This window comes from Delphinus delphis, chromosome 14, assembly GCF_949987515.2.
Source record: "Delphinus delphis chromosome 14, mDelDel1.2, whole genome shotgun sequence".
NCBI classification, from domain to species: Eukaryota; Metazoa; Chordata; class Mammalia; order Artiodactyla; family Delphinidae; genus Delphinus; species Delphinus delphis.
The window spans coordinates 40,308,311-40,331,547 of NC_082696.1; the positions used below are offsets into that span (position 1 = coordinate 40,308,311).

The 23,237-nt window shown below is 34.8% G+C and overlaps 1 long non-coding RNA gene across 2 annotated transcripts in view; it reads right to left on the minus strand.

The window, feature by feature from the left end:
* The window catches only part of LOC132437291 (uncharacterized), a 464,385-nt gene that overhangs the window by 187,827 nt on the left and 253,321 nt on the right, over positions 1 to 23,237 (minus strand). The gene's annotated exons all lie outside the window — the stretch shown is intronic.

Below are 23,237 nucleotides of genomic sequence, written 5' to 3' on the forward strand. Positions count from 1 at the left end.
AACTCACTGGGTAGAACCACAGTAATAGTGTGACACAATGAACTGAAGAGCTGATTCTGTGCAGTGGCTTGCTCCGAGTCCAGCAGGTTAAATGAAGAATAACTAATACTCCAGAAGAGATCAGGAATTTAATGGTACCCACCATCACACTTTTTAAGCATTTTGCTATTTGGAACTAACAGAAAAGAGAGACAATAGTTGAAATTGTTTTAATAACTCAAAAGAAAATGTGCTCCTCCCATATTTCACTTTCTGAACAGGAACAAAAAACTTAAAATTAGAAATCAAGAAGTTACCAGGATAAGGATTGCCTATAAATAGGACTTATAAACCAGAACATATTTTTCTCTCAGAAATTTTAGCAGCTTTTAAAAAATAGACATATCTTTGTACTCCTACACCCATTTTATTAATTAGTTTTGTAAAACTGTTTGTAGGAATTCAGAAGATATGCATAGGGGATACTGTCCACTTCTTCAGGTAATTGCTGATGTGGCTCTCTAGTCCCTTAATCTTGGTTAGTGAAGGAGTATCGAGTTCAATTTCCCCACTATGACAAAGTCCTGATACAGTGTCAGTATTGCTTTTGCCCAAAGGATATCGCCAGCTACCATTTTCTTACTATTCACTGCTCATAGCTCTAGAGTTTCAGTTTAAGTCATATTGTGGGGGTAGGGAGTCTCAGAGTAGTCTTTTATTTCCTGAAAGTCTAGGTATAAAAAATGAGTAGAGTTGGCCCTCTGAATCTGTGCACTCCGCCTCTGTGGATTCAACTAATCTTGGATCAAAAAAAAAATTCCAGAATGCTCCAAAAATCAAAACTTGAATTTGCCTCGCACCAGTAACTATTTACTACTATTTACATTGTGTTCACAACTATTTACATAGCATTTACATTGTATTAGGTATTATAAATAACCTAGAGAGGATTTAAAGTATATCGGAGGATTTGTGTGATTATATGAAAATACTACACCATTTTACATGAGGGATTTCAGCTTCCTCGGATTTTGATATCTGTAAGGACCTGGAAGCAATTCCCTGTGGATACCTAGGGATGACTGTAAATACTTTTTCAAGATTTAGTTGTTTTTCAGTGGGAAGACATTTTAGAAAATCTAATCTGCCATACAACTGGGGCAGAACATATTTTTAGGCTTTGAATGCTAAATATTTTATCTATATAAAACTTAAACTAATTAAAAATTAGACTAAAACAAAACAAATGTAACATGAATATTCAGCATGACTGATGTGAAAAACCGCCAACTATTTTTGACATCGCAAACTAAGTTATTTGGGAGAATGAATGTGTTTATCAGGCACTAGGAAACACAAAAAGGAAACGAATAGGTAAAAGTTAATACTCTCGACAGCATGACCACAGGGAACAGACCATTTAGTTGACACTAATTTTGTAGCATATACAACTAAAAGGGGCTTCTATGATTTAAAAAGTTACAGTACGTATTCTTATTTGACCCTTTTCTGAAAGACATCATTATGAAAATTCTGAAAATGACATTAAAATTAGGATTCTAAAAGCATGAAGTCATGTTCTCATTTTATGTATTGCCTTTTCAGTTATTTTGTTATTACTTGTCAAAATATTCTTTATGTAATTGGTTGAATTGCCATGCATTGCCTGAGAGTTTTGAGTTTAATTTTAAGACCTGAAGCCCTAAAACTCCTAGAAGAAAACAGGTAATGTCACCGTAACTCACTCAACTGCTTAAACCAGGCATTGTAAACTATGACCCTTTAAAAAAATGTTTGAGGACCTCCGGCTTAAACTAATCTTCAGTTTTCTCTCTCATTCATCTTATATGTTTAGTCAATTGCTAATTTCCATTGAAACTTCCAGCTATATAACATACATCCATCAAATTTGTTTTTCCTCTATCCGCACTCCCACTATTGTTCCATAATTCCTCCTCTTGATTGCTGTAAACTTCCCTAAATGTTTTTTGGCTTCTATCCATTTGCTCCTTTCTTTTTTTTTTTTTTTTGGTTTTTTTTTGCGGTACGTGGGCCTCTCACTGTTGTGGCCTCTCCAGTTGTGGAGCACAGGCTCAGGACGTGCAAGCTCAGCGGCCATGGCCCACAGGCCTAGCCGCTCCGCGGCATGTGGGATCTTCCCGGACCAGGGCACGAACCCGCGTCCCCTGCATCGGCAGGCGGACTCTCAACCACTGCGCCACCAGGGAAGCCCCATTCTCTCCTATTCTTGATTCCAGCTGCTGCACTGATATTTCCAAATGCAAACAAAATTATGGCTGCTTAGAATCCTTCATTGCCTTTGCATTACTAAATTATTTTATTTTCCATTGTTAAGTTACACGGCTCTTAGTATGATACCTAAGATCCTTCACAAACTGGCCCTCTGACACAATCTCTTTTGCTGCTCACTTCACCTATATGCACTCAACCTCTGCCATTTTTCACCCTTACAGAACTATTTGGTGGAGCAAATGTTCTGTGATACATACTTTTCTTGACTTTGCACATGATGCTTTTTTTGTTTTTTTGCCTACAACACAGTGAAGACATACAAAAAATGGCTAAGACATAAACTGAGAAAGACAAAGCTGAAAATAGAAATAAAGGAAGCCCATATTTATGTAGAAGACTAGACTAGAAAAAATATAGAAAATAAATAAAATATATCAACCCCAAGACAAAGAGAATAGGAGAAAAAAATGGCAACAGACGAAAGATGAACACAATAACATAACACGTTGTTAACTAGCTTATTTTCAGACTTAATGAAATCCCATCTCAAGAAAAATCCACTTCAGAGAATTGAGGAGGAAAAAAAAGTAATATTCACCATTTGCATCTGCTTATATCATCTTAACACTCAATGTTTTAATGTTTCTTTGAAGTTAGGCTTTCTCACATACTTGACTAATAAGAAATGGAGAATAGAAGAAAATAATATGCTTTGATTTCTCTTTATTATATCAATTCTACCCTTTTCTCAAGCCTTCTCTAGAGGTCAGCACAGAGTGGATCCTTATTAATTATTCCTGAAATTAACTGCTTTTTGCAGGGATAGCAATGTCTGATTCTGATCTCGCTAGAATTTAGATGCTTCCACAGAACAATCACTGTATTTATACTGGCTCACATAAAGAGTGTCCCTCCAAAAATATCCACCAAGAGAACCGTTCTAATATTTCTTGACAATTTTCATTGTTCCGTCTCAGCTACATGTAAACCTTTATTAAATAATTTCCCCTTTCGGAATAATTCCACATATTGATGGCAATTAGATTAGAAAAACACAAAGGTTTATTACTTTCAATGGACCTTTTATTTCTTGTAAAATATAGAAAAACTGCCTTAGTGTCCTCACTTTGCAGTTTTTCAGGGTAAATGAGTATGGCAGGGACAAAGGCTTTAGATAATATTCCCTCCCATTTTCATCTTTTACAGAATTACATTTAGAGGAATGGCTTTTGGAGTTAATGTATTACTAAGTACTTTTATGATAAATTCTAAATGTGTTTATGCTGATTTGTACTCTAGCTTATAATTGTATTACATAGGCAACACTGCATTTTCTGGAAACTGCCTGTAGCAATGGCAATGGGCTATAAAAACACTAATGGAAAGATCAAGATATTAACTTTGAGGGACATTTGTCACTAATATGCAAAACTGTGTGGTAGAAGAATAAATGTTTTCATTTTATTAATTGTTTGTTACACCCTTTCTTTTTAGTGGTTGCACTCAATTTAAAAAAACAATAGCTTCTATTGTGAATTTATGTGGCAGTTTAGAAACAAAACTCACAATTTCCAAATTTGTAGGTATAGGTGGAATCATAAATGTAGTTAAATAATATGTCAAAGTTTTTGTTTTGAAAGTCTCAAAAGAGAAAAAATAAAATCTTAATATTAATAGTGAGATGTTTTAAAGACTAATAAGATAACTTGAGAGATTAGATTTAGATTTTAATTAGATAACTTATCTCTCTAACTTGAGAGACAGGAGCATTGGAACTCTAGAAGGAGCAGTTATTTCAAGTGTACAAGAAGTCAGGATATAAAATATAAAGTGCAAGATAAAAAATGAGAACAATGAGAATTAGCAAAAATATTAAGAGGAAAAACAGAGTTTTAAGTAATCTTAGCCACATAGAACTTTCAGGTTGTTTATTCTTGAGGAAAAAAAAAAAGACAGGAAAAAAAGACAATTATGTAGTCACGTTCAGTAAGTATTTAGTTTTAATGACATTTATCTTTTTTATTATAAATTTATTTTTATTATCCAAATGTTAAAACAAAGTTTAAACTTTAGTAAAGGGTGAATCTAACTAAATATATATTTAAAATACACTATTTCTTTAACTAAGAAAGATAAGCAAATGTGGTTTTTAAAAGTAATTAGTGGGAGTTCCCTGGTGGCCTAGTGGTCAGGGTTTTGCTCATTCACTGCTGTAGCCCGGGTTCAATCCCTGGTTGGGGAACTGACATCCTGCAAGCCACAAGGTGTGGCCAAAAATAATAATAATAATAGTAAAGGTATATACCCTAATAATTTATTATATTTAATGAGAAGACTATCTGGAGATACATATGAAAATGATGAGCTGAATATAACATTTTAATGTTTCATATACTAAAGCATTCAGGTTCCTTGGTATATAACACAGTTTAAGAAACTATAGGACCTAAAGTTGTACATTCTGGAGAAATAAAGTTTACTTTTCAATTTTGCCTGATTTTATCATTGAATCACTAAGCCGGAGATGGTAAAGTTCTAAACATTCATTCTCTCCTTCTTCCAAGCCAGTATTTAGGAGTTAGGTGTAGCCTAACTTTCTTGAGTGTTATTGAAAACAAATGTATGTAAGTGGAGAGATATGCCATATTAATGGTTGGAAGATTCACTATCGTAAATACCTCACCTCAAAGAAAATTTTATGTACGGATTCAATGCAATCTCAATCAAAATCCCAAGAATGTTTTGTGAAAATTTTGTAACAAACTTCATACCAGTGAAATGTTATAAACCATTTCCAGGACCGGGTCTTAAGAATGTGTCCCTCTAAGCCCATGTTCCTCTTTCCACTGCCTGGAATCTGGACACGGTAATTCAGTTTTAATTATGTAGATGGTGACAATACTCTAGTTACATAACTAAATAGAATAAACCTGGGGGACCCTAATTTACCATGGGATACAGAACCATCCAACATATCGCAATTGCTTAACTTGGAACTATTATGTAAGGAAGTGTTCTTTTCTTTAAGTTATTTTTGTTTTAGATTACTTTGTTACATTAGTTTGAATTGTAATTCCATGGTCCATTGAAGTCAATGTGGCTTGCTCTGGCCAAAGAAAAGTGAGCTGAGATAAAATACTTTCAGGAAGGATGCTTTAAGACTCAGCTTATTGTCTATTATGTCACTTTTTCTGTGTCACAATAATGTCAATGATTCAAATAGAGGTTTCTCTGTCAAATTAGTTTCTGGACCAAAGACAACATGGAGTGAAGCCTAAGCCAATCTATTCTGGATAATGTGTAAGCAAGAAATAAACCTTTGTTATTACAAGCCACTGAGGTTTAGAGGTTGTTTGTTCCTGTAGCATATTGTACCCTATTTTGGCTAATTTAAGAAGTTTAGCCTGAATCTTGATACAATCTCACTCAGTCATTTCATGGTTTAATCAGGCTATAATAAGGGAGTACTGTGGTAAAATATGAAGTGGAAAATATAGCTACAGCTCATACATGATGTATAAAAGAAGATACAATACAAAATACAAATTCTTTTTCTTTTCTCTTTTTTTTTTTTGCAGGTACAGAAGAATACATTTTCTACAGATTTAATGGAGAAAAGGAAATAAGTAGTACAAATCATTCTTATTGATAAAATCCAAAGGTACATTAACTAAAGGAGTAGGTGTAGTGAAGAGAGCTGAGATTTTAAGATAGAACACTGGTGAGCTTCTCATTTTAATTTAAAAGTACAGAGGAAGAATTATTAAAAAGTACAGAGGAACAGTTATATTTAAATCCAAAATTATGTCAGAAAGAACACTGAGTAAATACTGAACCTAGAGAGAAAGGTTAAAAGTTGGGAAGAATGACTCACCATGATGTTTACAGCATGAATATTAAGCCAGTTTAGAAGAGGGTTTGGAGATGGTTTTGAAGAGGTCACTGAACGTGTAACATGTATGGCCTCAGACAAAACCAATTTAGAGTGGGCCCAGGGAAATACTAAGGGAATAGCAGGAAAAGCCTACACACTCTAAGTATTTAGTATTGAAAAGAAAACCAAATGAGAACAACAAGTGAGAAGGGTAAATAAATCAAACAGAAGCATTTCAAGGATCACTGGAAATGCTTGAGAGCAGATAGGTAATGACAGAAGTTGATTAAATAAAGGAAAGTGAAAAAGTTTGAAATAGCCATGCCACAGGTGAAAAAAGATGGAAAACCAAAAGATGAGTGAAGCAGGGAAAACTAGAATTTCTGCATAAAAAGTGTCAACAGACAAAAGAGAGCATGAGATTATACAGAATCAAGGAGCAGCCACCTATTTAGAAAACAGTGGAAATGAAACTGATTTCATAAGAAAGACCTCTTGTTATCCTTTAAATCACTTGAGTTGACTACTAATACCTACACATCCAGTTTTCTCTTCATGAAATAATGTTATAAACACTTTCATATCATTATAGTTTGATTGCAAGTCAACTAGTTTTACAAACTTGTTTTTCTGCTTCATTTTTAACAACTTTATTGTGAAATTGCAACATACACAGAAAAAACACATCTGCTTAAAATATTTATGTACAGATTAACAAATAGTTTTAAATTGATCTTCCAGGTAACCACCAGAATGGTTAAAAATAGAACACTGGAAGCTACCCTGAAACCTCTTTGTGTCCCTTCCTGCTCATAACCTCCTCCAACTCCTCCATACATGGAGGCTAAACAATGTGTTACTAAAGAACCAGTGGATCACTGATGAAATCAAAGAGGAAATCAAAAATACCTAGAGACAAATGAAAATGAAACGTGACAGTCCAAAACCTACGGTGCGGAGCAAAAGGAATTCTAAGAGGGGGCTTTACAGCGATACAATCTTACCTCAGGAAACAAGAAAAATCTCATATATGAAAGGAAGATCTGGGAATAAGATATTCATGAGGGACTTTGAAAAACTGTGACATATCATTTAAATGCAGATCACTACATATATATGCAGGGCTCAGCATATACCTAAGAAAAATCTGTAAAGGCCCTAATCTCTCATCTTTGGCTGATTCTGAATCCCTTTATAAGCAGGAAATAAAGAATAAGGAAGAGTTTTAAGCCACTGGAGGAGAGAAGGTGTACTAAAATCACACACAGTCCATCTGTTCAAAGGCGGAAGCCTTATTTGTTCAAGGCATTTAAAGAAATATCTGTTCAGATGACTGCGAGACTTCAGTGCCTGCACATGCAGGGAATACAAACATTTAATAATTAGTCCAAGACAGTCACTAAACAGACAAGAAAACAACAATGCAACAACAACAATCCCTGGGGAAACGGGGTATTTTATTTCCACATTTTTTCCAATATATCATTTTCAATGTCCACTTTTCAATGAAAAAATTAAGACAATATAAGTAAACAAGAAAGTATGATCCATACACAGGAGACAAAGCAGTCATTAAAAACTGTTTTCAAGGACCACTGGATTTACGACACAAATACATTAATTGTATTTATCTATATTGTATTGTCTACTCAAAAAATGCACAACATAAAAGTTGAGAATTATGTTTTATTAGGTAGCCTTACTGAGGACGATAGCCCGGGAAGACAGTCTCTCAAATAGCTCTGAGGGATTGTTCCAAAGAGGTAAGGGAGGAACCAGGATGTAAAGGAGTTTTTGCAAAAAGCAAACAAACAAACCAAAAAGGTAGTCGAACATCAAAAGATTACTGCTAATCACAAAAAAATTCAGACAACTCAAGTTAAGATTTTAGCGCTTTTCTATTTTAGGAAGGTACAAGAGTCTGAGCTTATTGAAATTATTCCTCAGATATACACCTTAATTATGTAGGCCCAGTATCCTGTTTTTCTCTATCTTAATCCCCTCTGGGCACACTGCAGGGGGTGGATGCAGTGGCTGATAGCTTAATGGCTGCAACATCCTATGTTTACTGAAATAACAAGCAACATCTTTTGTCACAGTATATTATAAATATATTTAAAGAACCAAAAGAAACATGTCTAAAAAGTAAAAGAATGTATGATATTCTATGAAATTAAGAGGTACAAGCTTCCAGTCAGAAAATGAATGAGTCATGGAGATGAAGGGTATAGCATAGGGAGTATAGCCAATAAAAATGTAGTATCTTTATATAGTGACAGATGGTAACTAGACTTATTGTGGTGATCATTTTGCAATGTACAGAAATAATGAGTCTATATGCTGTCTACCAGGAACTAACTTAGTGTTATACATAGGTCAATTATACTTCAACAATTGAACAAGCAAACAAACTCACAGAAAAACAGATCAGATTTGTGGTTACCAAAGGTGGGAGGTGGGAGGAGGCAGAACTGGATGAAAGTCAAAAAGTACAAACTTCCAGTTATGATAAATAAGTACTAAGGATGTAAGGTACAACATGATTAATATAAATAACACAGTTGTATGTTATGTATAAAAGTTGTTAAGAGAGTAAATCCTACAAGTTCTCATCACAAGGAAAAAAAATTTTTTTCTTTTTCTTTTATTTTCTATCTGTATGAGATGGTGGATGTTCACTAAACTTACTGTGGTAATCATTTCATGATGTTTGAATGTTGAATCATTATGCTGTACACTGTAAACATATATAGTGCTGTATGTCAATTATATCTCAATAAAACTAGGAGAAAAAAAAGAATGTATGATAACAATGTCTCACCAAATAGAGAATATCAATTAAAAGATAGATATTTAAAAATAGAACCTAATAGAAATTCTGGTTAAAAAGTACAATAACTAAATAAAAAAATTCACTAAAGGGGCTCAACAGCAGATCTGAGCAGGCAGGAGAAAGAATCATTAACTTGAAAGTTAACTTGAACAGTTAGTTCAATTGATATTCCATCTGAGAAATGAGATAAAAGGCAATAAAAATAATCCATTATTTTCCAAAAATTGTCAATAAAATTAATAGTTTGTGTTTCATCAGAAACCATGGAGGCCAGAAAGCAGTACATGTGACATATTCAAAGAGCTGTAAGAAAAAGACTGCTGCCCATGTGCTCCATATTCAACAAAACTATCCTTTAAAAAGTTAAGGAGAAATTAAGGTAATCTAGGACAAAAAGAGAGAGTTCATTTTTAGCAGATTTGCCTTACAAGAGATACTAAAGTACTAGACAGTAACTGAAATCCACATGAAGAAATAAAGAGCTCTGGTAAATGGAACTACATAAGCAAATACAGAAGACAGCATAACTATTTTTTTGGCAACTCTTTTCTTCTGTTATCTAATTTAAGACAACTGCAAAAAGCAATTGTTATAAAATTGTGATGATGGGCTTATTGTCATTTGTGATATGATTGACAATAATAGCACAAAGATGTGGGGAGAGAACAAAGCTATATTAGTATAAAGTTTCTGAACACTACTGAAATTGAGTTGGTATTATTCCAAACAAGATTATTTTAAGATGTTAATTATAATCACAGAGCAGTCACTAAGAAAAAACTACAAAATACAGTAAAAGGAAAAATAATAGAATTAAAATAGTACACTAGAAGGGGTCTATTTAACACAAAAGAAGAAGGAGGAATAGAGAAAAAGACATGGCATATAGAAAACAGAGAGCATGAAATCAAACTTAAATTCTACCTTATCAGTAACTACATTTAATGTAAAAAGATTAGGCACTATAATCAAAAAGCATAAATTGGAAGACTGAATTAAAAAGAAAAATGATCCAGCTATATCTACAAGACAGTTTAGATTCAAAGACACAAATTGAAAGTAAAAAAGTAAAAGAATGAAAAATATGTATCATGTCAATAGTAACCAAAAGATAACTGAAGTAGCCATATCAAAAAAAAAAAAGTTAAAGAAAGTGTTATTAGAGGTTAAGAAGGACATTTTGTACGGACAAAATTATCTTGTCTTCAGTCTTACAACAAAATGGCCATATAAACTGCTAGTTCATGAATTTTCTTGAATCTATCAGAGAGCTAAGGTCACAGGGCAACCAACTAAACTATAATCTACAGAGAGGCAGATACCTGCAGATCGGAGAACTGCACATTTGCTCAACTTGAGCAGACACAGATAGACATTTGTTAGAACTCAGCTAGAGTTGTGAAATAATTCAGTCTAAGCATGCACTAGCAAGAGCTGTGGAGGCCTTGAGACCAACGGATATAGAGAGAGTTTGCAGCCACTTGATGTTTCTTCTCTGTAGACCCCGTTGTGCTGTAGAACACTCACAAAAGATTATTAAGAGCAGAAAAAGCATTCCTTGTGGTGCAGACTTAAGAGGACACAGTAGCTTCTAAAAGAGGGACAAATATCAACTAAACCATGGTAATTCCATATCCTTTTTCTTGGAGCGCATTTTTGAGGCTTCCTTATAATCACTAACAGCCATAAAATAAGTTATGGTCAATGAAATGGAAGACAAAAGCATCCTGGAAGCTTTCTAGAAAAATTTTCTTCTCCAATAAAAGGAGTCAGACACTGGAAGAAATATTTACTCCCTTGCTCTCAGACTTCTTATAATGTGAGATCATCTACTATCTTTGCTATATAGGCTATTGTAATTATATGAATTTGGAAGTATTTATAAATGATACAATGATCTCCACTTTCCTAAGTGTACTGAGACTTTGCAATGGTAAAAGTCCATGAATAACAACAATTCATCTAATCATTGGAAGATACTAACTGAACAACTACTTTGTATGAGGAATCCTACATTTGTGAAGCCTAAGTAAAAAAAGCAGACTAAAGAACTCAGAACCCCTCCCCCTTTGTATTCAGTCTGTATCCATATCTTCATTTTAAGAATGTGCTTAGGTTTATTGCACTACAATTAAAATGAAACTTAAATAAATAAAATAATTACGTATGTGTGCCTCTAAAAATAAGTGTAAGACTAAAGTAATGACCCATAGTTTATGTCTCAGGTATATGCAGAATTTCCAAAATAACTGCAATGAGTATTCTTTGCTCAATTTTAGACAAGTAACATATGCCAATTACAAAATTGTGTCCTTTTTATAAGCCAGAGACACTTTTATTTTCATCTTTTAAATGAAAACCAATCAGTGAGTAAGGATGAAATTCCTGCTCCTGTACAAATTAAAAACAAGAACTCTTAGAGGACCCTATTTTTTGGTTGTTGCCAGATTAAATCTCTACTGATACCCAGTTTATAGGGATCAATTCCATCAAGCTCAATTCTGTCTAATTTGACTACAGGCTCCCTTTTGGGTTCCACTGAGTTCTGATAAAAAATACAGTGCCCATGGGGATGTTTGTGGGGATTCAATGAATAGCATATTTCTTCCTCTTCTAAGAGCTAAGTCAGTTGAGAAATAAGAAAAAAGAGTAAGTAGTTATAGGTCAAGATATCATCTTTATTACTGATAAAACTTATTTGGAGAACATGGCTTATACCTGTGGGAGAGTGAGCTTCATAATTCTGAAGCTCATAGTTAAACTCACCAAGCAGGCATTGTCCCTATAAATTAGTATAATAAAGTGTTAGGAACAACATATGCTTTATTAAGATAGCTCACTTGCTTGGGGGAAAGATTTTTTGAATAACACTTAACTGGATTTCATTCCAAAGTCAATAATCAGAGAAAGTTACTTTTTGTACCTGAGGGAGAAGTAACTCAGAGTGTATGATAAACCAGGAGTTAGTTGTTTAGTGTACAATAAATGATCTCAGTGTATAATGATCAAATGAATTTTATTCAAGAGACAGATATTTAGTCTAACATTTAAAAATTAATCAAGGTAATTCAAAACATTAATAGAATAAAGGAGAAAATTATGATCATATCACCAGATACAGAAAAAGCCTTTAACAAAGTCCAGCAAACATTTATGATAAAAAATAATTTCAGCAATAAAAACAATATATAATGAAAAGGCAGTCCATCAATTTGAAAAAGGGATCTGATAAAAACTGCAGTTAGTATCATAAATAATGATGAATGTGTTCTCCTTAAAATTGGGAACAAGACTGGGATATATGCTCACACTACCTATATTTGACCTTGTACTGTTTTAGCTAGCTCAATAAGGCAAGAAAAAGAGGTTAAAAAGAAAAGAATTGGTAAATTAAAATCAGAAGTATCTGTTTTCACAAGTGGCATAACACAGAAGATCCTGATGAAAATAGAAAAAAAAAAAACCTCATATGAATCAAAAGTGAATTTATTAAGGGTCAACTGCATTTCTAAATTCTAAAAACTGTAAAAAACAATCAAAAAATAAAATGCTAGAATACCGTTTACAGGAACTTCCAAAATAAAAAATATATAACAATAAACTTAAGAAACATGAAGTATATTTTCTATGTCTAACTCTACACACAAAAAAACAAGCTATAAAACATTGCCAAAGGAAATTAAAGAAAACCAAAATAAATGTAGATAGAACAGGTTCATGAATTAGAAGAAATAATACCGTTAATATGCCTATTCTACACAAATTGGTCAATAGAATCAAAATAATCCCTATCAAATTCCCAAAGTGCTTTTGCTGAAATATAACAAGTGTAGTTATAGGACTCACATGACCCTGCTTGATTCCAAGACTTTCTATAATGCTACAGTAATCAAAATAGTATGTTCATTTGAGTTGACATAAGCATTGTCAAATAGTGAATATTGTAGAACCAAATAGACAATCTAGAATAGACATACCTTGTATGGTCAATTGATTTTCAACAAATGCATCAGGGCAATGCAAAGGTGGAAACTATAGTCTTTTCACTAACATCATTAGCAAGTGAATAAATACATGAAAAAAATAGTAACTGATAACTATTTAAGACCAATTGTAGAAGTTAAAACTACAAAGCTTCTAGAAGAAAACATCTGATGATATTTTCATGACCATGTAGCAAGCAAAGATTTCCTCATTAGGACAAAAACAGAAGATCATAAAAGGAAAAGAAAGTAATAGATTAACCGTACTTCATCAAAATTAAAAACTGCTTCACAAAAGACACTATCAAGAAAATGAAATATAAGTCATGGAGTACCAGAACATTCTTATTTTCTACAAATCAATGACAAAAACATCCACAACTTAATAAAAAAGTGTACAAGATACATAAAGCAACACTCAATAAAGAAGACATATGAATGCCCATTAAGCATGTGAAAAGATACTCCACATCAATAGTTATTAGAGAGAAGTAAGTTAAAATCCCAATGAGATATGAATTCAGTTTCACTAGAATGGATAAAATTTTTAAAACTGAAAACTTGCATTACAAAAATTTGGTGAGGATGTGGAACAACCTTTATTCTTAATAATCAAAATGGGAAAAGGCAAAATGCCCATCAGTGATAAAATTGGGCAAATTACTTCTTTATTTAATATGATGGATTACTACTCAGCAATAAAGAGAAAACATGTAATATGTATATGAATCTCACAGAAATAAAAAGAGTACCTAATATATGATCCCATTTATATGCAGTTCAAGAACAAGCAAAGCTATTATGGTAGAAATCAGAAATTTGATTGTCAAGGGGTGAGGATTTCCTGGAAATGCACAAGAGAAACTTATGGTATGATAGAATCTTCTATAACATGTTTGAAGTGTGGATTCAACAGTTTTATATATTTATTAGAACTCATTAATTAATGTCACCATTTAACTGTATGTAAAGTGTGACTGAAAATTCATTTAAAATTTTAAAACAAGTACTTTTTATCAATTATTATTTAAAAGTATCTCCTCTCACAGTAAAACCATTTCTAATCTCACAATTTTCTACAAAATTTTCTATTTTACCAGGTTTAGTTTTCCCTGGCAGTTCCTGAAAAACAAAATATTCTCTTTGGATTTCTTATTTTGATTTATCATACTGTTATCTGGGAACACCTTTGGTTAATATTCTTGTGAAGCATATTTTGTGGTTTTAGTTTCTGACCACTAAAGATGTCTGAGGACATCTTTTTCTTGCTCTCATAAATGGAAACTTATGTGGAAATAAATTTCTTATGTTAGAAACTTTTTGTCTATAAAAACTGTATCACTGTCTTCTGATATTTATTGTTCAAACGGGAAAATCTGAAAGTTGGTAATTCCTAATTATTTTTTTCAATATGAATGCTTGTAGGATAATTTCTGTAGAATTTGAATTTCAAAATTGTGTCAACATGCATAATGTTGTGGGTTTTCTTTAATTTATTCCACGGATAATTATGCTCCACATTCTCAGTTCCATTTTAAACACAACTAGCTTATTATTTTATCTATTATCTTCCGTCTCATACTTTCAAATTCATAGTCTAGCTCCTCTGAATGCTGGGAAATGTTTCAACATTTTTCTACACATCACTGGTTTGCTTTTGTGCAGTCAGTTCTGGTCATTCTACTACCTACTCTTGATTTTAATTATCTTAGTAAGTTTTAGGTGGCAAAGAGTAGAGACAGAAACAGGTTTATTTTAGTCTAGACTTTTGCTCTGTTCTCACATGTGTGGGCAGCCAATTTTATTTCTCAGGACATTTCTATTAAAATTGTAGTTTATGCTGATTTCTCTCAGGGTCTGATTATAAGCTACCCAACAGGTATAAAATAATAGGACAATAATACATGTTATTATTATTTTAAAGTTTTTAAGATGTTTCCACAGGACAGAGTAGAGTTTGCTGCTGAGAGTGAAGGGGATATTGGAATAGACCTTTATGTTCTCTCTGTTCACCCATTCCCATTCACTGAATAGCTATTCTAATTTGACTGGGGAGAGTCTGATGTCCTCTGAGATACATTTCCCACATGATCCCATACAATAGTAAAGCCTATTTCTGGACGTTTTGTATTTGTCCTCTCTGTGCTTCTGGCCACTGGATTTCTGAGGCACACAGGATGTACATGTGAACTCTGAATCTACTCTGCAAGCAAGCTCAACTCTCTCCACAGTTTAATTCCAAAGTTTGGACCAGAGCAAAATTTTCACTTTAGTCTCTATACTCCTGCCGAGCAAACAGGGAGCTCCTTTTCTTTGGGGAATATCAAACCACCCAGAACAATGTTTAATGCCCATTTGACTTAGGGGAGAGCTGAGTAATTGACATCTCTAACATCCATGCTGACAGAACTGATCTGGGAAAATTATCATTCCCCAACATTGTTAAGGATATTTTATGGAAGTTATTAAAGGTTTAACCAAAAAAAAAAAAATTTGAGTGTTATGACACTTCCTCCAATGCTACTTAGCAAGATACTTTTCATTCTGCCTGTTATAAAACTAACCCAACTACTTAACCATTACTGAACTGAATGCAGACTGCAGAGTTCCCTCTTATAAAGGACTCAGATCACCTAAAAGTTCAAAAGTCAACATTTATATTTTGTAATCAGAGGCATCTGCATTATGAACTATTTTATTTCAATATTACTAAAAGCTCATAGACCAAAGTTAAGAATGTCTGACTTAGAATGCATGGGAAGTCTAAAATTTTATAACATGCCTAGCACTTGAATAAATACAAGAAAATCCTTTAAAAATAAAAATACATCTGAAAATGATTATCTTAGGAATACCAAAATCTAATTTTAGATCTTTGTCAAGTTGATCTTTCATCTAGGACAAGCCATTTAACTTCAAGTTACTTCAACTGCAAAAAAAGAATTATATAACTAAAAATAATTGTGATAGTGAATGGCTATACATTAAAAGACTAAAGAGTCAGCACTTGTAGGAAATTTATAGCATAAAATTTGCGCATTAGGCAAGGACCTCCCTTACAAACAAAAGCCTTCCTTCTCTGTAAAATATTTAGCTCAGGAAATGCTAAGTGATGATAATTGGCCTATGATTTTTGCTATGCCAATATCATATTACTTTCAAAAGGAGTTAAGAAGGTTATTCAAATTTCTTAATTAAAGTATTTCCAGGAACAATAAAGTTGCCTTAATATAAAAACCACCCACAGAAGGAAACCGTCATATTTTTACTGTGACCTGTTATGTCAAACCTGAATAAGGTCTTTTATGTGTGTGATCTATCATAGGAAACCTTTATCCTCTTGTTTTTAGAAGACCCTCATTGATGAAAGAGCCCTTGAATACCCATTCAAGTAGGGTACTTAATTTGTGACCCTATTTTTTGAAAATAGGGCAAATATAGGACATAATAGTTTCTAATAATATTCTTTAAAAAGTATTAATTTAAAAGTATAATTGATCAGTTTTCATGAATAGCATAAGAAATCCTGCAAGGGAAATCCAAACTTCTTGCTCCTATTCCTTGTAGAAACAATCTGTTTTTGTCCAGAAATAGCTACATTATAGACCAAAGACACATAAGAGAAATATGTGAAAGTGGACTATATATTCTTTATAATAACTCAGATTTATAGATTTATGAAATTTAAAGGAAAAAGTTATGCTGATAAAAAACTGACCTAAGTTGTGTTCTATAGGTTTATTATGGAAAAGGGAGAAGTTTATAGTAGGATAAGATAAAAATAAATTGAATTAGTAACTGAAAATCAAAGATAAACATATATGTTAATACATTCAGAAACTATTTCTTAATTACATATATTATATACAAAACTCAGCGATCTATAGCAAATTATGACTGTATGTATAGGGAAGATATTGTTGACAATAATGAAGATTTATACCTGAAAGACAGAACATTATTTTTCTCCTGCTTTATTTGGAGCTCATAATTTCAAAAGGTGATGTGTTTTAGATACTTCATTATAGACCAGATTTCACTCACCTTGTAGCATCAAGTTCTGCTCTAGGGATGTTTCTTAGAAACCAAGTCAGAATTATTGCTCTCGCATATTTTTAAAATTAAGAAAATAAAAAAGTGTACAGAACAAGTATCTAGTGGATTAAATACCAACATGGTCATTTTACCTATGTCTATCTTCTGTGTAGATCAAGCCGCATACAATTTATGAGAACTTTTAATATGAGAGCTAAAGATCAGAATCTATTGAACCAAATCCCTGCCTAAATTGACAGAACTACACATATGAATATGACAAGCGAATCTCATTTTTCTAACTCTTGAATAAATAGGAATTATGAAGTTGTACAATAACTTGAAGTAGAAATCTACAGTCTTGTGAAATTCACAGAAACATAATACAGGGGATATTGTGACAGACTGCAAACCACCAGTCCACTCATTCCTTTTTGGTCTCATATTTGTCCATCCATTTTTACTCTTGCTTGCTTATTCAGTTGGCCTCCCATTTGTCTATGGTATTAGTTATGATGCTTTTGGAAATATCAGAAATCCCACATTAAATTGGTTTAAAATTAAGAAGAATCATTGTGATGATTAATTTTATGTGTCAACTTGGCTAGGCTAAGATACCCAGCTGTTTAGTCAAACATCAGTGTAGATGTTATGGCAAAGGTATTTTTTAAATGTGATTAACATTCAAATCAGTACACTTTGAGTAAAGCTGATTACCCGAAGGAGTTGAGGAAAATGGTGGAAGAGTAAGACGTGGAGATCACCTTCCTCCCCACGGATACATCAGAAATACATCTACACGTGGAACTGCTCCTATAGAAAACCCACTGAACGCTGGTAGAAGACCTCAGACCTCCCAAAAGGCAAGAAACTCCCCACGTACCGGGGTAGGGCAAAAGAAAAAAGACAGACAAAAGAATAGGGATGGGACCTGCACCTGTGGGAGGGAGCTGTGAAGGAGGAACGGTTTCCACACACTAGGAAGCCTCTTCGCGGGCGGAGACTGCGGGTGAAAGAGGGGGGTAAGCTTCGGAGCCACGGAGGAGAGCGCAGCAAAACGGGTGCGGAGGGAAAAGTGGAGAGATTCCTGCATAGAGGATCGGTGCCGATCGGCAATCACCAGCCCGAGAGGTTTGTCTGCTCAACCGCCGGGGCAGACGGGGGCTGGGAGCTGAGCCTCAGGCTTCGCTGGGATCGCAGGGAGAGGACACGGGTGGGCGGCGTGAACAGAGCCTGAAGGGGTTAGTGCACCACGGCTAGCCGGGAGGGAGTCCGGGAAAAAGTCTGGACCTGCCGAAGAGGCAAGGGACTTTTTCTTCCCTCTTTGTTTCCTGGTGCACGAGGAGAGGGGATTAAGAGTGCTCCAGAGACAAGCGTGAGCCGCAGCTAACAGAGTGGACCCCAGAGATGGGCATGAGACACTAAGGTTGCTGCTGACACCACCAAGAAGCCTGTGAGCAAGTACAGGGCACTATCCACACCCCCCTTCCGGGGAGCCTGTGCAGCCACTGCCAGGGTGCCGTGATCCAGGGAAAGCTTCCCCGGGAGAATGCACGGCGTGCCTCAGGCTGGTGCAACGTCACGCCGGACTCTGCTGCTGCAGGCGCGCCCTGCATCCATATCCCTCCGTCCCACTGGCCTGAGTGAGCCAGAGCCCCCGAATCACCTGCTCCTTTAACCCCGTCCTGTTTGAGCAAAGAACAGACACCCTCAGGTGACCTACACGGAGAGGCGGGGCCAAATCCAAATCTGAACCCCGGGAGCGGTGCGAACAAAGAAGAGAAAGGGAAATTACTCCCAAAAGCCTCAGGAGCACCGGATTAAATCTCCACGATCAAATTGATGTACCCTGCGTCTCTGGAATACATGAATAGACAACGAATCATCCCAAATTGAGGAGGTGGACTTTGAGAGCAAGATATATTATTTTTTCCCCTTTTCCTCTTTTTCTGAGTGTCTATGTGTATGCTTCTGTGTGAAATTTTGTCTGTAAAGCTTTGCTTTCACCATGTGTCCTAGGGTTCTGTCCGTCCGTTTTTTTTCGTTTATTTTTTACTTAAAAATTTTTTTTTCTTAATAATTATTATTTTTTATTTTAATAACTCTAGTTTATTTTATCTTACTTTATTTTATTTTATCTTCTTTACTTCTACGTTTTCTCCCTTTTATTCTGAGCCATGTGGATGAAAGGCTCTTGGTGCTACAGCCAGGAGTCTCTGCTGTGCCTCTGAGGTGGGAGAGCCAACTTCAGGACACTGGTCCACAAGAGACCTCCCAGCTCCACATAATATCAAACGGTGAAAATCTCCCAGAGATCTCCATCTCAACACCAGCACCCAGCTTCACTCTACGACCAGCAAGCTACAGTGTTGGACATCCTATGCCAAACAACTAGCAAGACAGGAACACAACCCCACCCATTAGCAGAGAGGCTGCCTAAAATCATAATAAGTCCACAGACACCCCAAAACACACCACCAGACGTGGACCTGGCCACCAGAAAGACAAGATCCAGCCTCATCCACCAGAACACGGGCACTAGTCCCCTCCACCAGTAAGCCTACACAACCCACTGAACCAACCTTAGCCACTGGGGACAGACGCCAAAAACAATGGGAATTACGAACCTGCAGCCTGCAAAAAGGAGACCCCAAACACAGTAAGATAAGCAAAATGAGAAGACAGAAAAACACACAGCAGATGAAGGAGCAAGATAAAAACCCACCAGACCTAAAAAATGAAGAGGAAATAGGCAGTCTACCTGAAAAAGAATTCAGAATAATGATAGTAAAGATGATCCAAAATCTTGGAAATAGAAGGGAGAAAATGCAAGAAACATTTAAAAAGGACCTAGAAGGACTAAAGAGGAAACAAACAAGAAAATGCAAGAAACATTTAACAAGGACCTAGAAGAACTAAAGAGGAAACAAGCAACGATGAGCAACACAATAAATGAAATTAAAAATATTCTAGAAGGGATCAATAGCAGAATAACTGAGGCAGAAGAACAGAGAAGTGACCTGGAAGGTAAAATAGTAGAAATAACTACTGCAGAGCAGAATAAAGAAAAAATAATGAAAAGAACTGAGGACAGTCTCAAAGACCTCTGGAACAATATGAAATGCACCAACATTCAAATTTTAGGGGTTCCAGAAGAAGAAGAGAAAAAGAAAGGGACTTGAGAAAATATTTGAAGAGATTATAGTTGAAAACTTCCCTAATATGGGAAAGGAAATAGTTAATCAAGTCCAGGAAGCACAGAGAGTCCCATACAGGATAACTCCAAGGAGAAACACGCCAAGACACATATTAATCAAACTATCAAAAATTAAATACAAAGAAAATAAATTAAAAGCAGTAAGGGAAAAACAACAAATAACACACAAGGGAATGCACATAAGGTTAACAGCTGATCTTTCAGCAGAAACTCTGCAAGCCAGAAGGGAGTGGAAGGACATATTGAAAGTGATGAAGGAGAAAAACCTACAACCAAGATTACTCTACCCAGCAAGGATCTCATTCAGATTTGATGGAGAAATTAAAACCTTTACAGACAAGCAAAAGCTGAGAGAGTTCAGCACCACCAAACCAGCTTTACAACAAATACTAAAGGAACTTCTCTAGGCAAGAAACACAAGAGTAGGAAAAAGCCTACAATAACAAACCCAAAACAATTAAGAAAATGGGAATAGGAACATACATATCGATAACTACCTTAAATGTAAATGGATTAAATGCTCCCACCAAAAGACACAGACTGGCTGAATGGATACAAAAACAAGACCCATATATATGCTCTCTACAAGAGACCCACTTCACACCTACCAACACATACAGACTGAAAGTGAGGGGATGGAAAAAGATATTCCACGCAAATGGAAATCAAAAGAAAGCTGGAATAGCAATTCTCATATCAGACAAAATAGACTTTAAAATAAAGACTATCACAAGAGACAAAGAAGGACACTACATAATGATCAAGGGATTGAACCAAGAAGAAGATATAAAAATTGTAAATATTTATGCACCCAACATAGGAGCACATCAATACATAAGGCAAATGCTAACAGCCATAAAAGGGGAAATCAACAGTAACACATTCATAGTAGGAGACGTTAACACCCCACTTTTACCAATGGACAGATCATCCAAAATGAAAATAAATAAGGAAACACAAGCTTTAAATGATACATTAAACAAGATGGACTTAATTGATATTTATAGGACATTCCATCCAAAAACAACAGGATACACATTTTTCTCAAGTGCTCATGGAACATTCTCCAGGATAGATCATATCTTGGGTCACAAATCAAGCCTTGTGAAATTTAAGAAAACTGAAATGGTATCAAGTATCTTTTCCGACCACAATACTTTGAGACTACATATCAATTACAGGAAAAGATCTGGAAAAAATACAAACACATGGAGACTAAACAATACACTACTTAACAACGAAGTGGTTAAAATATTCTTTTCTTAGAAATGCACAACCTGCTGAAGATGAACCAGGAAGAAATAGAACATATGAACGGACCAATCACAAGCATTGAAATTGAAACTGTGATTAAAAATCTTCCAACAAACAAAAGCCCAGGACCAGATGGCTTCAGAGGTGAATTCTATCAAACATTTATAGAAGAGCTAACACCTATCCTTCTCAAACTCTTCCAAAATACAGCAGAGAGAGGAACACTCCTAAACTCATTCTACTAAGCCACCATCACCCTATACCAAAACCAGAAAAGATGTCACAAAGAAAGAAAAGTACAGGCCAATATCACTGATGAACATAGATGCAAAAATCCTCAACAAAATACTAGCAAACAGAATCCGACAGCACATTAAAAGGATCATACACCATGATCAAGTGGGGTTTATTCCAGGAATGCAAGGATTCTTCAATATACGCAAATCAATCAACGTGATACACCATATTAACAAACTGAAGAAGAAAAACCATATGATCGTCTCAATAGATGCAGAGAAAGCTTTCAACAAAATTCAACACCCATTTATGATAAAAACCCTGCAGAAAGTAGGCATAGAGGGAACTTTCCTCAACATAATAATGGCCATATATGACAAACCCACAGCCAACATGGTCCTCAATGGTGAAAATCTGAAGCCATTTCTTCTAAGATCAGGAACAAGACAAGGTTGCCAACTCTCACCACTCTTATTCAACATAGTTTTGGAAGTTTTAGCCACAGCAATCAGAGAAGAAAAAGAAATAAAAGAATCCAAATAGGAAAAGAAAAGTAAAGCTGTCACTGTTTGCAAATGACATGATAGTATACATAGAGAATCCTAAAGATGCTACTGGAAAACTACTAGAGCAAATCACTTAATTTGGTAAAGTAGCAGGATACAAATTAATGCATAGAAATCTCTGGTATTTTTATACACTAATGATGAAAATTCTGAAAGTGAAATTAAGAAAATGCTCCCATTTACTACTGCAACAAAAAAATAAAATATCTAGTAATAAACCTACCTAAGGAGACAAAAGACCGGTGTGCAGAAAATTATAAGACACTGATGAAAGAAATTAAAGATGATACAAATACATGGAGAGATATACCATGGTCTTGGATTTGAAGAATCAACATTGTGAAAATGACTCTACTACCCAAAGCAATTTACAGATTCAATGCAATCCCTATAAAACTACCAATGGCATTTTTCACAGAACTAAAAGAAAAAAATTCACAATTTGTATGGAAACACAAAAGACCCCGAATAGCCAAAGCAATCTTGAGAAAGAAAAAGGGAGCTGGAGGAATCAGGCTCCCTGACTTCAGACTATAAAACAAAGCTCCAGTAATCAAGACAGTATGGTACTGGCACAAATACAGAAACATAGATCAATGGAACAGGATAGAAAGCCCAGAGATAAACCCAGGCACATATGGTCACCTTATCTTTGATAAAGAAGTCAAGGATATACAATGGAGAAAAGACAGCCTCTTCAGTAAGTGGTGCTGGGAAAACTGGACAGGTACATGTAAAAGAATGAAATTAGAACACTTCCTAACACCATACACAAAAATAAACTCAAAATGGATTAAAGACCTAAATGTAAGGCCAGACACTATCAAACTCTTAGGGCAATACATAGGCAGAACGCTGTATGACATAAATCACATCAAGATCCTTTTTGTCCCACCTCCTAGAGAAATGGAAATAAAAACAAAAATAAACAAATCTGACCTAATGAAACTTAAAAGCTTTTGCACAGCAAAGGAAACCATAAACAAGACCAAAAGATAACCCTCAG